Consider the following 15,911-nt stretch of genomic DNA (forward strand, 5'->3'; position numbering starts at 1 on the left):
ACTTCTACTAAAAATACAAAATTTAGCCGACTGTGGTAGCCGGCACCTGTAGTCCCAGCTACTCAGGAGGCTGAGGCAGGAAAATTGCTTGAACCTGGGTGATGGAGGTAGCCATGAGACAAGACTGTGCCCTGCACTCCAGCCTGGGTGACAGAGCGAGACTCTGTCTCAAAAAAGAAAAGAAAAGAAAATGATCTTTAGGCAAGCATCACAGTAACTGCTGCAGGCAAGATTACAGAATACACAATGAATGCTAAAATTTGTGGGCAAAAGTTTCATGAGAAACAGGATATCTTCATATCCTCAAAGTACCTCTTTATAAGATTTACTGATTTAGGGAGGCTGAGGTGAGCGGATCACAAGGTCAGGAGTTTGAGACCAGCCTGGCCACCATTGTGAAACCCCATCTCTACTAAAAATAGAAAAATTAGCCAGCCGTGGTGGTTGGCACCTGTAGTCCCAGCTACTCGGGAGGCTGAGGCAGGAGAATCACTTGAACCTGGAACACAAAGGTTGCAGTGAGCTGAGATCGCGCCACTGGACTCCAGCCTGGGCAACAGAGCAAGACTCCATTTCAGAAAGAAAATTTATTGATTTATTAATTGCAAAGGAAAAAATCATTTATAGTGGGGAGCCTGGCAAATGCTACCTTAACCAAGCAGTCAAAGTTAACATCACCAGTAAAAAGACACGACAATATCACATGTCCTCCATATGATATACTGAGAAGGGCCCAACTGTACTTTTGTGCTATTTTTGGGAAGACTGTATAGCCTCAATCTAACTGACAAAACATTAGACAAACCCAAATGAACGACTTTGTACCAAATAATTGATCAACAGGCTTCAAAAGAATCAAGTTCTAGAGAAATAGACCATTCAGAATGAACCATCATCAATTAAAACAGAAATGAAGGAAAGAGGGAAGGAAGGAGGGAAGGGGAGAGGGGAAAGGGGGGAGGGGGGAGAGGGGAGAAAATCAAGGCCAGGCATGGTGGCTCATGCTTGTAATCCCAGCACTTTGCGGGGCCAACACAGGCGGATCACAAGGTCAGGAGTTCAAGATCAGCCTGGCCAACATAGTGAAACCCCATCTCTACTAAAAGTAGAAAAAAATTAGCCAGGCATGGTGGCGAGCGCCTATAGTCCCAGCTACTTGGGAGGCTGAGGCAGGTAATCGCTTGAATCTGGGAGGCAGACGTTGCAGTGAGCCAAGATTGTGCCACTGCACTCCAGCCTGGGCGACACAGTGAGACTCTGTCTCAAAAAAAAAACTCAGAAACTGGCAGAGATTGGAGGAGAGAAAAGAAACATGGCGACTAAGGACAACATGGGAGCCTGAACTAGATCCTGGAGCAGAAGAACATTTGTGGAGAAATTGTCAAAATTCTGGTATGTAGATTAATTAATACTAGTGTCTCAATATTAATTTCCTGGTTTTGATAAATGCACTATGATTACAAAAGATGTTAACATTAGGGGAGCTGGATGAAGGGTATCTGAGAATCCATATTGCTTTTGTAGCTTCTTTTTAAGTATAACTTTTAAAAATCCCAAACTAGTTTTGCCCCCAAGACACTTAACAGAAGAAGATGCAAATCCTCTCTGGAGGACAGTACCTTCAATCCAAAGATCAAATAATCTTCATAAATAGTTTTCTAATAAAAAGCAGATTATAGGAAAAAAATTAAAAACAAACATACACCATGGAAACAAGGACTCATTAGGAAGAAGTGGTAGAAACAGATTAATAAACATTCAGATCCTAATATTATCAGATGTAGATTATCAAACAACCGTGCTATGTTTAGAGAAATAAAAAATTAAAAACATCTCCAAGGCACTGGGCGCAGTGGCTCATGCCTACAATCCCAGCACTTTGGGAAGCCAAGGCAGGAGGATCAAGAGGTCAAAAGTTCAAGACCAGTCTGGCCAATATGGTGAAACTCCACCTCTACTAAAAATACAAAAAGTAGCCAGGCGTGGTGGTGCATGCCTATAATCCCAGGTACTCAAAAGAGGCTGAGGCAGGAGAATTGTTTGAACCCAGGAGGTAGAGATTGCAGTGAGTCGAGATAGGGCCATTGCACTCCAGCTCTGGGTGACAGAGCAAGACTCTGTCTTGGCGGGGGGCAGAGGGAATCTTGGCCAGGTGTGGTGGCTCATGCCTGCAATCCCAGCACTTTGGGAGGCTGAGGCAGGAGGATCACCTGAGATCGGGAGTTCAAGACCAGCCTGACGAACATGGAGAAACCCCATCACTACTAAAAATACAAAATTAGCTGGACGTGGTGACACATGCCTGTAATCCCAGCTACTCGGGAGGCTGAGGCAAGAGAATCACTTGAACCCAGGAGGCAGAGGTTGCAGTGAACTGAGATTGCGCCACTGCACCCCAGCCTGGGCAACTGGGCAACAAGAGTGAAACTGTCTCAAAAAAAAAAAAAAAAAATCTCCAGGGAAGAGGAAAATGTAAAATATAACATTCTCAGATTGGGAAAAGATCCAAGATATCTAGAAATAAAAAAATAATAACTTAAAATTAAAAACCCAGACCAGGTGCAGTGGCTCACACTTGTAATCCCAGCACTTTGGGAGGCCAAGATGGGAAGATCACTTGAGGCCTGGAGTTTAGGACCAGCCTGGGCAACATAGAAAAACCCCGTCTCTACTAAATATACAAAAATTAGCTGCGCATGGTGGCACATGTCTGTTAATCCCAGCTACTTCGGAGGCTGAGGTATGAGAATCGCCTGAACCTAGGAGGCAGAGGTTGCAGTAAGCCAAGATCATGCCATTGCACTCTAGCCTGGGCAACAGTCAGACTGTCTCAAACAAAAACAAAAACAAAAACAAAAAACTCCCCCACAAAACCCAATGGGTAGTATCAAAATTAAAGACTTCTAAGCATTAGAAGACATCATTAAGAAAATAAATCTATAAAGCTCAGATTGGAAGAATGTTTATAACACATATATCTAACTTAAATTCATGTACTGAGAAGGGCCTAACTGTATTTTTGTGCTATTTTTGGGAAGACTGCATAGCCTCAATCTAACTGACAAAACATTAGACAAATTCATATGAATGACTTTGTACTTTCAGAATACATGAATTCAGAATATATGAAAACTTCCAACTCAATAAAAAGACACCTAATTTTTTAAATGAGTAAAACATTTGAACATACTTGACAGACAAAGATAAATGAATGGCCAATAGGCACATGAAAACTTGTTCCACATCATTAGTGACCAGGAAAATGTAAATTAAAACCACAATGAGATACTACTACATACTCATAGGAAGGCTACAATTATAAAGACCACCACCAAAAAATACTGGGAATGCCAACAACTGGAATTCCCAAACACTGTTGGTGGGAGTGTAAAATGGCATAACCTACTTTGGGGGAAAAAAAGCTTTGCAGTTTCTTATTAACCTAATGGACAGAGTTTAAGAACACATGTGACAACTGAAGGGAAAATTACCAAATTAGAAGACTAGTCAGAAGGAATTATCTACATTACAATACAGAGACAAAGATGGAAAATAGAAGAGCTATGTTAGTATATTCCCCATAAGTTTAAACTGCAGTTCCAGAAAGGATAGAGTGAATGGGAGAGAGGCAATACTTGATGAGATAATGGCTGATAATTTCCTAACAATGAAAAACACCAATTCGCAAACTCAAGATGCCCAGTGAACACAAAGCAGAATAAAGAAAAAGAAATCCATGCCTAGATATAAAGAAACTGTGGAACACCAAAGACTTAGTAAGATGATCTTAAAAAGAAGATAGAAGATGACCTTTCCAGAGAAAACACTTGGCTCCCCTAATGACCACTAACAGGGCTCTTATTAGCAGATCTCTTTAAAATAAAAAGACACATATAAAAATGTAATATGAAAAGACATTTTCTTGCTGAAATCTTTTAGTGGTTCCCTGTTGAGGCACAAAAAGCCTTCTAAGGCCAGTCCCCTGCCATCCTCTAACTCCAGTAACTCTGTCCCCTTTATGTTTCTTCTTTCCATAGACACGCTTCTTCCCTATTTTTCACAGGACTAACTCTGTCTTTCTAGACTTAGCTATAGCATCACCTCTTCCCAGAAGTTTTCTGTGCTCCCAGGCATTCCAGAGTGACCCTCCTTTGTGTTCTCAGCACCCCAGGCACAAACTCCAGCAGAGGATATATTACATTTTATGACAGTTATCTTCTTATGAGTCCTTCACCTCATTTTAAGCTTTTTAAGGACAGTGACTATGTCTAATTTATTTTTGTATTCCCAGTAGCTAGTCCAGTGCCTGGCTAAGAAATGCCTGAACTGAAGTAGAGTAGACACATAGACCCCAAATTTAAAATAAACGTCGGCCGGGTGCGGTGGCTCAAGCCTGTAATCCCAGCACTTTGGGAGGCCGAGGCGGGTGGATCACGAGGTCAAGAGATCGAGACCATCCTGGTCAACATGGTGAAACCCCGTTTCTACTAATACAAAAAATTAGCTGGGCATGGTGGCGCGTGCCTGTAATCCCAGCTACTCAGGAGGCTGAGGCAGGAGAATTGCCTGAACCCAGGAGGCGGAGGTTGCGGTGAGCCGAGATCGCGCCATTGCACTCCAGCCTGGGTAACAAGAGCGAAACTCCGTCTCAAAAAAAAAATAAAAAAAAATAAAAAAGATAAACGTCAACAAAAGTTTAATAAGCCTTTCTGTGTGGCTAGACTTATTCTAGGTGCTGGGGATAAAACAGAGAAGACAGATCTGGCACCATCTTAGATTTCAAGGATGTCAGAGGTGGACCTTCCCAAAATAAAAGAGAATCAGTTATTTGAACTCCTTCATTATACAGATGAGGAAATTGAGGCCCAGAGGAGATGCCTTGGTCACAGAGTAAGGGATAGGTAACCAAATAAGATACCAATTTAGGGAGAAAGGGAAAAAAATGGAAAAGCAAATCACAAGAAACAAAGACCTGTAATTTTCCCCCACACGTCAGACAGGTAATGTGCTGACATCATAGTAAGGTTTGAGGAAGACACACCTCAAAACAAGTGTGAAAGCCCAATCATCATGTTTATGAACTACAAAAAAATCAAAGACCTGTAATTTTAATAGCAATGCACTTGACAGGGAAAGGCTAAAGAAGGAGAAGAAACTAAAACAAAACCTAGGCTTAGCAGAATCCCCATGTTTGCAAATATATATTAATAGGAAAACATTTTCTTTTCCTGGTCTCTCATCCTAGGCTTCAATTAGTTTGAAACTTATTTTATTATCTTAATTTCTCCCTGCTACACTTTGAGCTCAAGCATTCAGGATATTTATTTAGCACATCATTGGTATTCAATGCATATTTGGAGAATGAATGATTTGCGTTTTCGTATTAGAATAAGTCCATTTTCCTTTCAACTTCTTTTTTCATTTTTAAAAATAGGGCATCTTCTTTAGACCTTGCACAGCACTACTTTGCTACCAAACGAAAGCAAACACAGAAACACTTAACAATTTGTTCAGGTGAAAAATATGAGATTTTAACAAACTGAAGCTTTGTATTCTTCAAGCTTATTATTGTGTTTAACAAGTATGTGTTTTCTGAACAACCCAAAGTTTGAAGCCTGAGAAGGCACATGTTTACCCACATAGCCCACACTGAGTTCCTGGGTTCCTGTACCTTTATGCGGCTATGTGAGAATGGCTGTGGCTGTGGGCATCTGCTGTGCTACCTTACTAATGCTACCTTAGTCCAGACATGAGATGCAGGCATATGAAACCCACCCTGTGCCCAAGATGTGTGTACAGGGATGTTCGATGTTTCTGATAGTGAAAAACTGGAGGCAACCTAAACATTCACTGTTAGCAGACTGGATTTAAAACATTATGGTGTACCAGTGCAATGAAAATGCTATGCACATCTACCCCAACATGGAAAGGCTTCAACAATGTAATGCTAAGTTAAAAAAAAAAAAAAGCACGTTTGATCCCACTTATATGCAATTATGTACATATATTTATTTACATGTATACATGCATAGAAGAAAGCTTGTATGGCTATTCTTCAAAATGTCATCAGCAATATCACCTCTGGGGGGTGAGATTCCTGGCAAAATTTTACTTTGGATAAATTACTTTTTAGTCAATATCTAGTATAAATAATATTTAAAAATTACTTTTTAAATAATGTAGGAGGCCAGGCACTCACACCTATAATCCTAGCACTTTGGGAGGCTAAGGTAGGAGGATCACCTGAGGTCAGGAGTTCAAGATAATCCTGGCCAACATGGTGAAAATACAAAAATACAAAATTTGTCTCTACCAAAAATACAAAAATTAGCCAGGCATAGTGGCGCAAGCCTGTAATCCAAGCTACTGAGGAGGCTGCAGCAGGACAATCACTTGAACCACGCAGTGGGGGTTGCAGTGAGCGGAGATCACACCATTGCACTCCACCCTGGGTGACAGAGTAAGACTGTCTCCAAAAATAAAAATAAATAAATAAAAAATCAAAAGCGCCCCCCAAAAAAACCAAAACAAGCAAACAAAAATAATGTTTGAATATTCTACTAAAATACATATTACTTTTTTTTTTTTTCCTGACACAGGGTTCCACCCTGTTGTCAGACTGGATGCAGTGTCATGATCATGGCTCACTGCAGCCTTGACCTCCCCGGTCTCAGGTGGTCCTCCCACCTCAGGCCCACAAGTAGCTGGGACTACAGGAACACGCCACCACACCAGGTTTGTTTTGTTTTTTTTTTTTTGGTAGAGACAGGGTTTCATCATGCTGGCCAGGCTGGTCTCAAACTCCTGGGCTCAAGCGATCTGCCTGCCTCGACCTTTCAAAGTGTTGGCATTGTAGGCATGAGCCACTGTGCCTAGTCTATCTCATTTTTTGATGCAAAATATTTATTTTTCCATCAAACTATTGATTCATTTGGTATGCTTTTGGCTGGAGGTTGTATTATCTTAATAGTCAAGAGAAATAAAGCCTAAGATAAGAGTTCAAGGCTACAGCAAGCTATGATCATGCCTGCAAATAGCTACTGTACTCCAGCCTCGGTAACACAGTAAGACCTCTGTCTCTTGAAAAAAAAAAAAAAAAAAAAAGGTAAATTCATAAGACATCAACCTAGGGAGAAAGGTGAAAGAAAAAAATTGCGTTGGTAACATCAAGCAAAGATCAGGAATTTCAATAATGATGAGGCTGGGGCGAGTGATACAATAATCATAAATTTCAGAAAGTGTAAGCTTAGAAAGATTGAGGGAGGAAAGGAGTCATTTGCTTTTTTTTTTTTAAAGACCTTCAATTTTGAAAATGTTCAAAGTTTCATGTTCCTGTGAGAGATATAAAGTATGAAACACAATCTTCATTCTTAAGTAGCTGAAGATGAGACGAAGCCTTATTAAGGAGCCAATATAAAGCACAGAATAAATATTTGTATAAACTGGCAGGTGATTTGAGAAGTACACAAATAACTCAAGGCAGAATACAGCAATTATCTTAAGAACAGACAAAGTACATAGCTGTATGACCTTGAGAAAATTATCTAACCACTCTATACCTCAGTTTCCTCATCTGAAAGATCAGGTGATATAAAAAAAAATACCTTTCAAGTTATGCTAGCATTAAAATGAAATAATGTATAAGAAATGTTTAGCACAACAGAAAGAAAAAAAAAACAAGAAAAAAATAAAAAAAAGAAGAAAATAAGAAAAAAACAAAAAAATAAATGTTTAGCATGGATTAAATATGTAATATACTATAGCTATAATTATTTATGATAAAGTGAAAATTCCAAATAGAATACTGGTTTTAGTTCAAAGGAAAACATGCAATTTGAGAGCTGAAGCTTCAGAGATAATCTTGTTCAAAGCTCTAATTTTGCAGGTGATGAAACTGAGGCATAGGTCCACAAAGTTAGGCCCATGAAGATACAATTTGAGTGAAGATTCCTGCCCAAGATCACAGAACTTGTTAGCTCCTGACTCCCATTTCAGTTTCTTTCCAGTTCATTACCCCTTTTTAAGTCAAAACAAACAGTCACATATTGGATGATTTCCAGGGATGACAAAAACATCCCCTGGAATGAGGAAGGTCTGATGCCCCTAACAATGTCATTAATCATGTGAGGGAATGCCTGATAAAGTGAGTGCTTTACTGGTCATACTGTTTATAGGAGGCATGTATAAAAGCCACTATGTGTCATTTAGAAGGTATATACCCACTATATAGGGGCACGTTTAATTTTGTTTTATTTAAACTAATATCTAAATTAGAGCACAATAAAAGTTTTGTTATTATCCTTTCAGTCACTATCAGAAACGTAATCCCTCAGCATCAAAGACCAGCAGAGCAGCACAAGCTTTAATTGAAAAAGAAAAAAGGACAAATGTTAATACTGCCTTTGTTTCTGGAACAGGACTATTATTCGCTGTCAGATCCTTACTGCTGGTTATTAAAAACATTTCAGAAGTCAGAATACACCTTTTAATTTTTAAATATTCTATGAGGACTCATAATAAAACAGGCCCCAGATATTACCAAAACACTACATTGTACTCACAATTGGAGCTTTTGATTCAGTCTTTTTTTTTTTTTTTTTTTGAGATGGAGTTTCGCTCTTGTTACCCAGGCTGGAGTGCAATGGCACGACCTCGGCTCACCGCAACCTCCGCCTCCTGGGTTCAGGCAATTCTCCTGCCTCAGCCTCCTGAGCAGCTGAGATTACAGGCACGTGCCACCATGCCCAGCTAATTTTTTTTTTATATTTTTAGTAGAGACAGGGTTTCACCATGTTGGCCAGGATGGTCTCAATCTCTTGACCTCGTGATCCACCCACCTCGGCCTCCCAAAGTGCTGGGATTACAGGCATGAGCCACCGCGCCCGGCCTTTTTCTTTTTTCTTAACCAAAATGACACAATCCTCTGTGTTAACTTGATGGCCTGACACTTTGTTCTAATTCCAACATGGATGGAACACTACTATGCTTTGAACTGGGGATACAGAGATAAATAAGACATAGTTCCTGAGGAAAACTCAAGGTCTAAAAAGAACATAGGCTCTTCTCTATCAGTTACTGTATTGTGTGACCACAGTCTGTGTCTTAGGTTCTTCCCTTAAGTTTAGGAGAAAGTAATACCTACCTCATAAGGTTGAATAACTGAAATAAATACATGTAAAGTGCTTGGAACAGTGTCTGGTACACAGTAGGCAGTACATGTGCTAGCTGTTGCCATTACTGTATTCACCTCCATCATTATTATAAGCCAGCTCTAATAACCTGAAAGATCAACCCTGACTTTAGAGCGGATGTTTACGTCACTAGCACAGAAGAGTCTAACAGATTAAATGCAAATAAGAGTAGACCTTAAAGAGCCCAAAGAAAGAGCTTAAAATCTGGCACAGGGACTGATGGAAGATGGAGAGAAAGACACCCATAACGTAGGCAGAGTTGTAGGGAATTTAGGCACTTGCTTTCATCTATGAGAGGTAGTTAGTAGTAACAGAGAGAACTTAAAAAGGCTTGCAGCTAAAGGGGAAGAGTGGATATAAAAATGTAGCCAAGCTAAAATAATTACCACCCTGCTAAACTGAGGCACTGCACAGTTCCCAATAACATGTCCACCTTGGAACAGGCTTCTCTATTTCTTCAAGGGTGAAAATACTATGACTACCTTGGGCTTCCTGGAATGAGAAATCTTTATACTGTCAAAAGGAGATTTCATGAAAATGCTTGGAAAATAAATTAAGAACCTTTTCATAATAAACAGGAAGGCTAAGCGAAGATTGACAGTTGGCATGACATTCTACTCAGCAAACTTTATCTTAGGATAGGGATGGGAATGGGCTACAGTATACGCTGAGGAGCCCTTCACTGGAGACAAGTGATGACACAGGGACACATTCAGGATTCTCTCAGGAAATAGCAGTCATGTCTAATCCTAATAAAGAAAGGAAACTCTAGTGTTTTTAATACTCCCCCACCCACACCCATTTTGGTCATATGGCTCACCAAGAGACTTACTTAGACCTAAAGAGAAGCTTACAAGGTTAAAATGTTCTTATTTGGAACTGGAGAAGGGTTAGGGAAAAATTGCTTTCCAAACTGATGGTCTTTCTTCTTCCTACCACGATAAAAACAAGTTTTTGTTTGTTTGTTTGTTTTTTGAGACAGAGTTTTGCTCTTGTTACCCAGGCTGGAGTGCAATGGCACGATCTCAACTCACCACAACCTCCACCTCCCAGGTTCAAGCGGTTCTCCTGCCTCAGCCTCCCGAGTAGCTGGGATTACAAGCATGTACCACCACGCCCCACTAATTTTGTATTTTTAGAAAAGATGGGGTTTCTCCATGTTGGTCAGGCTGGTCTTGAACTCTTGACCTCAGGTGATCCGCCTACCTTGGCCTCCCAAAGTACTAGGGTTACAGCTGTGAGCCACTGTGCCCAGCAAAACAAGAATATTAACCCAAGTATGGCTTTTTCTTCCCTGAACATGCCTCTTTGACTCTGCTCATGATGGAATGTCTTTCCCTAAACTTTCACCTGATAAATTCTTAACCTTAACAGCCCAGTTCAGACATGACTTCTATATCGCCATTGTAAGATCCCAGGACAAAATGACTACATTATTTGCAGTGCTGCAATATGCTATTAGAGCACTTATCACATGCTCTGTTCGTTTACATGTCTGCTTTCTCTTAGACTGGAAAGGACTTAAGGGTGGGAATTATATCGCCTATTTATCTTTGTTTCCCTAATAAAGTACATGGCACATGGCAGGTATTCAAATGCATACTGTATTAGATAGAATCTGAACACTTTAAGTGAGGGATTCTTGCAAAAGTCAAGCTATGACTGTAGAAAATAGAAGTAGGATTAAGTTTAAGCCCAGAAGTGCCCCTTTAGCAAGGTTCCACCAGGATCACCAGAAAATTAACGAGATAATTCCCTTTGATTTAAATAGCCCATCCCCAGGAAAGGGCACTGTTTCCTCCTATAGGTCATCACCATGGCTCAAGTAGATTACTTCGGCTTTGATGTAAATTACGCATGACTGATCCATGGATTTGCTGTTCAGTGTTTCTACCTAAACTGTCACCCTGCTTTTGCATGTGGAATCTTTTAATACTCAGAACCCATGACTATTTTCCCTGTTCCCTTTATAAACCTCACTAAAGTCTTTTCTTTTATAAAGTCATTCTCATTTGGTAAGAGATGGATTTGAAATCTTTTTTTGGAGCTTGTCATTAAATAGGCAAACCCCAAAAAGTGTATACATGGGAATAGGCTATAAATTCAGGCTTCTTTCATCCTGGAAGAGAAGCTCTTCTTCTGTTAGTTTGGGTTGAATGCAACAAACAAAACCCCAGGAAAAGGAAGATAAATATTATTTAGCTTTTATTTATTTATTTATTTTTTTGAGATGGAGTCTCACTCTGTTGCCCAGGCTGGAGTGCTGTGGCATGGTATCAGCTCACCGCAACCTCCGCCTTCCAGGTTCAAGCAATTCTCCTGCCTCAGCCTCCTGATTAACTGGGATTACAGATGTGCACCATCATGCCCAGATAATTTTTTTGTATTTTTAGTAGAGATGAGGTTTCACCATGTTGGCCAGGCTGGTCTCGAACTTCTAACCTTATGATCTGCCTGCCTTGGCTTTCCAAAATGCTGGGATTACAGGTGTGAGCCACTGTGCCCAGCCTATTTAGCATCTTCTATGTCCAAGGACTGCTCTAGGTAACACATATAGGCTACTTCATTTTATCTTAACAATGTCACAGGATGAGTACTGTTAGCTCCATTTCATTGATAAAGACACTGAAGCTAGCAGAGATTAGGTCACATAATTGAGGTCACTTAGCTAGTAAATGATGGAGCTAGGATTGAAACGTCAGTCTGATCCCAAAGCCAATGAGAGTGCTACCACACCACCACACCCAAGGGAAAAAGACAGCCCTTGTGTCCACTTCTGGTTAGGGTTAGCAGAAAAATAGACACAAGGTTGGCACCTCTTCCTGAATGCTTTGAAATCTCATTTGTAATTATCTCTAGCCCTCAGCCCTGACCTCTCCTCTGACTGATTTTATTGTATTTATTTCTTTATTTACTTTTTGAGATGGAGTCTCGCTCTGTTGCTCAGGCTGGACTGCAGTGGCACGATCTCGGCTCACTATAACCTCCATCTCCTGGGTTAAAGCAATCCTCCTGCCTCAGCCTCCTGACTAGCTGGGGATTACAGGCACCCACCACCACATGCGGCTAATTTTTTTTTTTTTTTGAGACGGAGTCTTGCTCTGTCACTAGGCTGGAGTGCAGTGGCGTGATGTCAGCTCACTGCAACCTCTGCTGCCTGGGTTCAAGCAATTCTCCTGCCTCAGTAGCTGGGACTACAGGCGTGTGCCACTACGCCCAGGTAATTTTTCTATTTTTAGTAGAGATGTTGGTCAGGATGGTCTCGATCTCTTGACCCTGTGATCTGCCCACCTCAGCCTCCCAAACTGCTGCGATTACAGATGTGAGTCACTGCGCTCAGCCTTAGGTTCTTATATCCAACTGCCTATATCCCACATCCACTTGGAACACTAATGTACATCACACTTAACATGTCCAAACCTTAACTCCTCATTCGAGGGCCTCCACCCAAACATGCTCCTCCTTGACTCTTCCCTTCTCAGGAGATGGCAACTTCATTCTTAGGAGTTTTGGGCCCCAAATGGGAATCATCTTTGACTTTCCCCTCATACCCCTTATTCAACCCATCTATACATCCTGTAGACTCTACTGTTGAAATATATCTCAGAGGACTGTTATGAGTATGAAATGAGCTGATACTTATAAAGCCATTAGAACAGCCCGTGGCATATAATAGGTACTATATGAGATTTATTGGGTAAAATTAACATCCAGGATGCTATCACTTCTCCCCACCTTCACTCTCCCATCCTAGTCCCAGCCAGCATCGCCACCCACCAAGACTACTGACTGCAGAGCCACCTACTTGGTCTCCCTGCTCCTACCCTTGCCCTCCTACGGCTTATTCTCCACAGCAGAGCAATCCTCAGAAACCCAAGTGAGACCATGTCACTGCTCAAAACCCTCTAGACGCTTTCTCTCTTACTCAGAATAAAATATAATAAAGTCCTTACCATGACTTCTAAGATTCTATAGGATTCCTCCCTGCATCCCAGTCTTATCTCAGATCTCCTCTTTTCTTCGCTGCACTCTCTCTGTTCTATTCATACTGACCTCCTTGCTGCCCTCAGACCTGCTGAAGAGACTCTTATTTCAAAATCTGTGCATATGCTTCCCCTCTGCCTGGAACGTGCTTTCCTCAGACATTCATGAGGCCTATTCCTGCACTCTACTTGGGTCTCTTCTCAAATGTCATCTTATCAGAGAGGCCCTTTTGTTGACCCTAACCCTACCTGTGCCGACCTCTATTTCTTTCCTCTGTTTAATTTTTCCCTGCAGCGCTTATTACACCTGACAGATAGTTCTTTGTTAATCGAGCTATTGCCCCTCCCTCTGCCCTTGATGTAAGTTCCAAAAGTTCCAGGCCTTTGTTTTGTTTGTTGCCATAACCCCAGTACTCGGAAGTGGGCCAGGCACATAGCAGACAAATTTGAATACAGGGAAAACATGTCTATATTAACTCATTTTTGGCTTAAGGTTGTCTGTAACAGGGAACAAAACAAAGTCTGTAAAATCCCCATATTACATAATAAGTTCAGGTTTCAGAGGTAAAATTTAAATACTAAGAATATTAGGACAGGTGTGGTGGGTCACGCCTGTAATCCCAGCACTTTAGGAGGCCGAGGTGGGTGGATCACGGGGGTCAAGAAATCAAGACCATACTGGTCAACATGGTGAAACCCTGTCTCTACTAAAAATACAAAAATTAGCTGGGAGTGGTGGCATGTGCCTGTAATCCCAGCCTCCTGGGAGGCTGAGGCAGGAGAATCGCTTGAACCTGGAGGTGGAGGTTGCAATAAGCTGAGATTGCGCCACTGCACTCCAGCCTGGCGACAGAGCAAGTCTCCACTTCAAAAAAGAAAAAGAATTTTATCTTTCAATCTTCCCTTTAGAGTAAAACTGATAGAAGAGGAATCAGGTTGATTTTTGGCCCTTGCCCCTAACAATTATCAACAGTCACAAATTCTACATAAGTAATGATTTATAAAATCTTTCTCCTTCCTCTCAGATTTACCTTGTTATGTCCACTTTACACAAACTATTCAACAAGAATTCTAGCATAATGCTATCTCCTTACAGAAAAAATTCTTGGCAAGATTTTTTCTTAAAAATATTTCCTGCTGGCTGGGAGTGATGGCTCACACCTGTAATCTCAACACTTTGGGATGCCAAGGCAGGTGGATTACTTGAGGTCAGAAGTTTGAGACCAGTCTAGTCAACATGGCAAAATCCCTCCTCTTCTAAAAATACAAAAATTAGCCAAGTGTGGTGCGCATGCCTGTAATCCAAGCTACTTGGGTGAGGCTAAGGCACAAGAATTGCTTGAAACTGGGAAGCAGAGGTTGCAGTGAGCTGGGACCACGCCACTGTACTCCAGCCTGAGCAACAGAGTGAGACTGTCTCAAAAAAAAAAAATTTCCTATTAAATGTTCCAACATGGAAATATGGGGCCAGATGTGGTGGCTAACGCCTGTAATCTCAGCACTTTAGGAGGCTGAGGCAGGCAGATCGCTTGAGCTCAAGAGTTCGAGACCAGCCTGGGCAATATGGTGAAACTCCGTCTCTACAAGAAATACAAAAAAATTAGCTGGGTGTGGTAGTGTGCGCCTCTTATCTCAGCTATTCAGGAGGCTGAGGTAGGAGGATGGCTTGAACCTGGGAGGTGAAGGTTGCAGTGAGCCAAGATCGCACCACTGCACTTCAGCCTGGGTGAAAGAGTGAGATCCCATCTTAAAAAAAAAAAGAGAGCAAGAGAGAGTGAGAGTGTGTGAGAGAGACAGTTTACCACTGATTACAGAATTATTTTCTGCAAAGTCACTGAAAAGGTAACACGGTACGTGGGGCTAAAAAACTGGTGATACTCCCTGAAAGTGGGGGAGGGTGGAAGAGCCCAAACTCCTTCTCTGGCCTCTGTCTCCTCAGGGCTTCAAAAACACGGGATAAACTATCTACCCACTGGCCAGGTCACCCTTCAGGGGCAATTAGACACTGCTTGATGTTCTGAGCAGGCATTTGTTTTCTTGTTTCTCCAAGGATGGTGAGGGAACAAGAGCAATTTGCTACTTCTGGAAACTGCCTAGTGGATTGGCTTGTGGAAATGAAACCAGCAGACTTTAAAGTTGATTAACTCAGTTGTCTACTTCTGAGAAGGATGGAAGGTCAAAGAATGAGTCTGGTAAAACAAACTCATATTTTTAAAAAGTAGAAATGTATTATGTAGACCAGGCTACAAAGAATGTCTTTATTATTTTATTTATATTTATTATAATTGTTTCTAAGTGAGCATCAACGTCTCAGGAAGAGTTAGGAAATTAAAAGCATATCTCATTTGCTCAACTATTAAATACATAATAAAAATCCATTTCCTACTTCTCCAAGGTGTTAGAAATCGATTAATGTCTGTGGAAGCTTTCAGGTATAAAGTTCTCCTTCACTGCTGGGCACTATTCTATTTAAACTCCTCTCTGCTTCCTTAATGTCAGTCAACTACTTATGTCTGTCTGGGATGCCAGGATGGAGAATATTAATGAACTGCATGTGGTCTTAGAAGCCTGAAAATTCTCGGGAGCAGGGAAGCTTAAAAACACAGAAAAGAAAATGCGAAACCTCCAGACTAAGGCTCATTTAAATGCCAGAAAAATTATTTCAAGCAAAAAAGAACCAGTTCCAAATAACCTGTCTCCTCAGATCCCTAGGTGAGAGAGTAGGTGCTTTAGAAAT

The 15,911-nt window shown here is 41.1% G+C and overlaps 1 protein-coding gene and 1 non-coding gene across 4 annotated transcripts in view; both read right to left on the minus strand.

The window, feature by feature from the left end:
* BICDL1 (BICD family like cargo adaptor 1) overlaps positions 1-15,911 on the minus strand; it is a 107,548-nt gene that overhangs the window by 46,432 nt on the left and 45,205 nt on the right. The gene's annotated exons all lie outside the window — the stretch shown is intronic.
* On the minus strand, positions 4,991-5,093 carry LOC135276278 (small nucleolar RNA U13). Its single transcript, XR_010343854.1, has one exon. It is a non-coding gene; the product is annotated as a small nucleolar RNA U13 (small nucleolar RNA).

Source organism: Aotus nancymaae, unplaced genomic scaffold (assembly GCF_030222135.1).
Source record: "Aotus nancymaae isolate 86718 unplaced genomic scaffold, 86718_ANA_hifiasm-v0.15.2.pri h1tg000021l, whole genome shotgun sequence".
NCBI classification, from domain to species: domain Eukaryota; kingdom Metazoa; phylum Chordata; class Mammalia; order Primates; family Aotidae; genus Aotus; species Aotus nancymaae.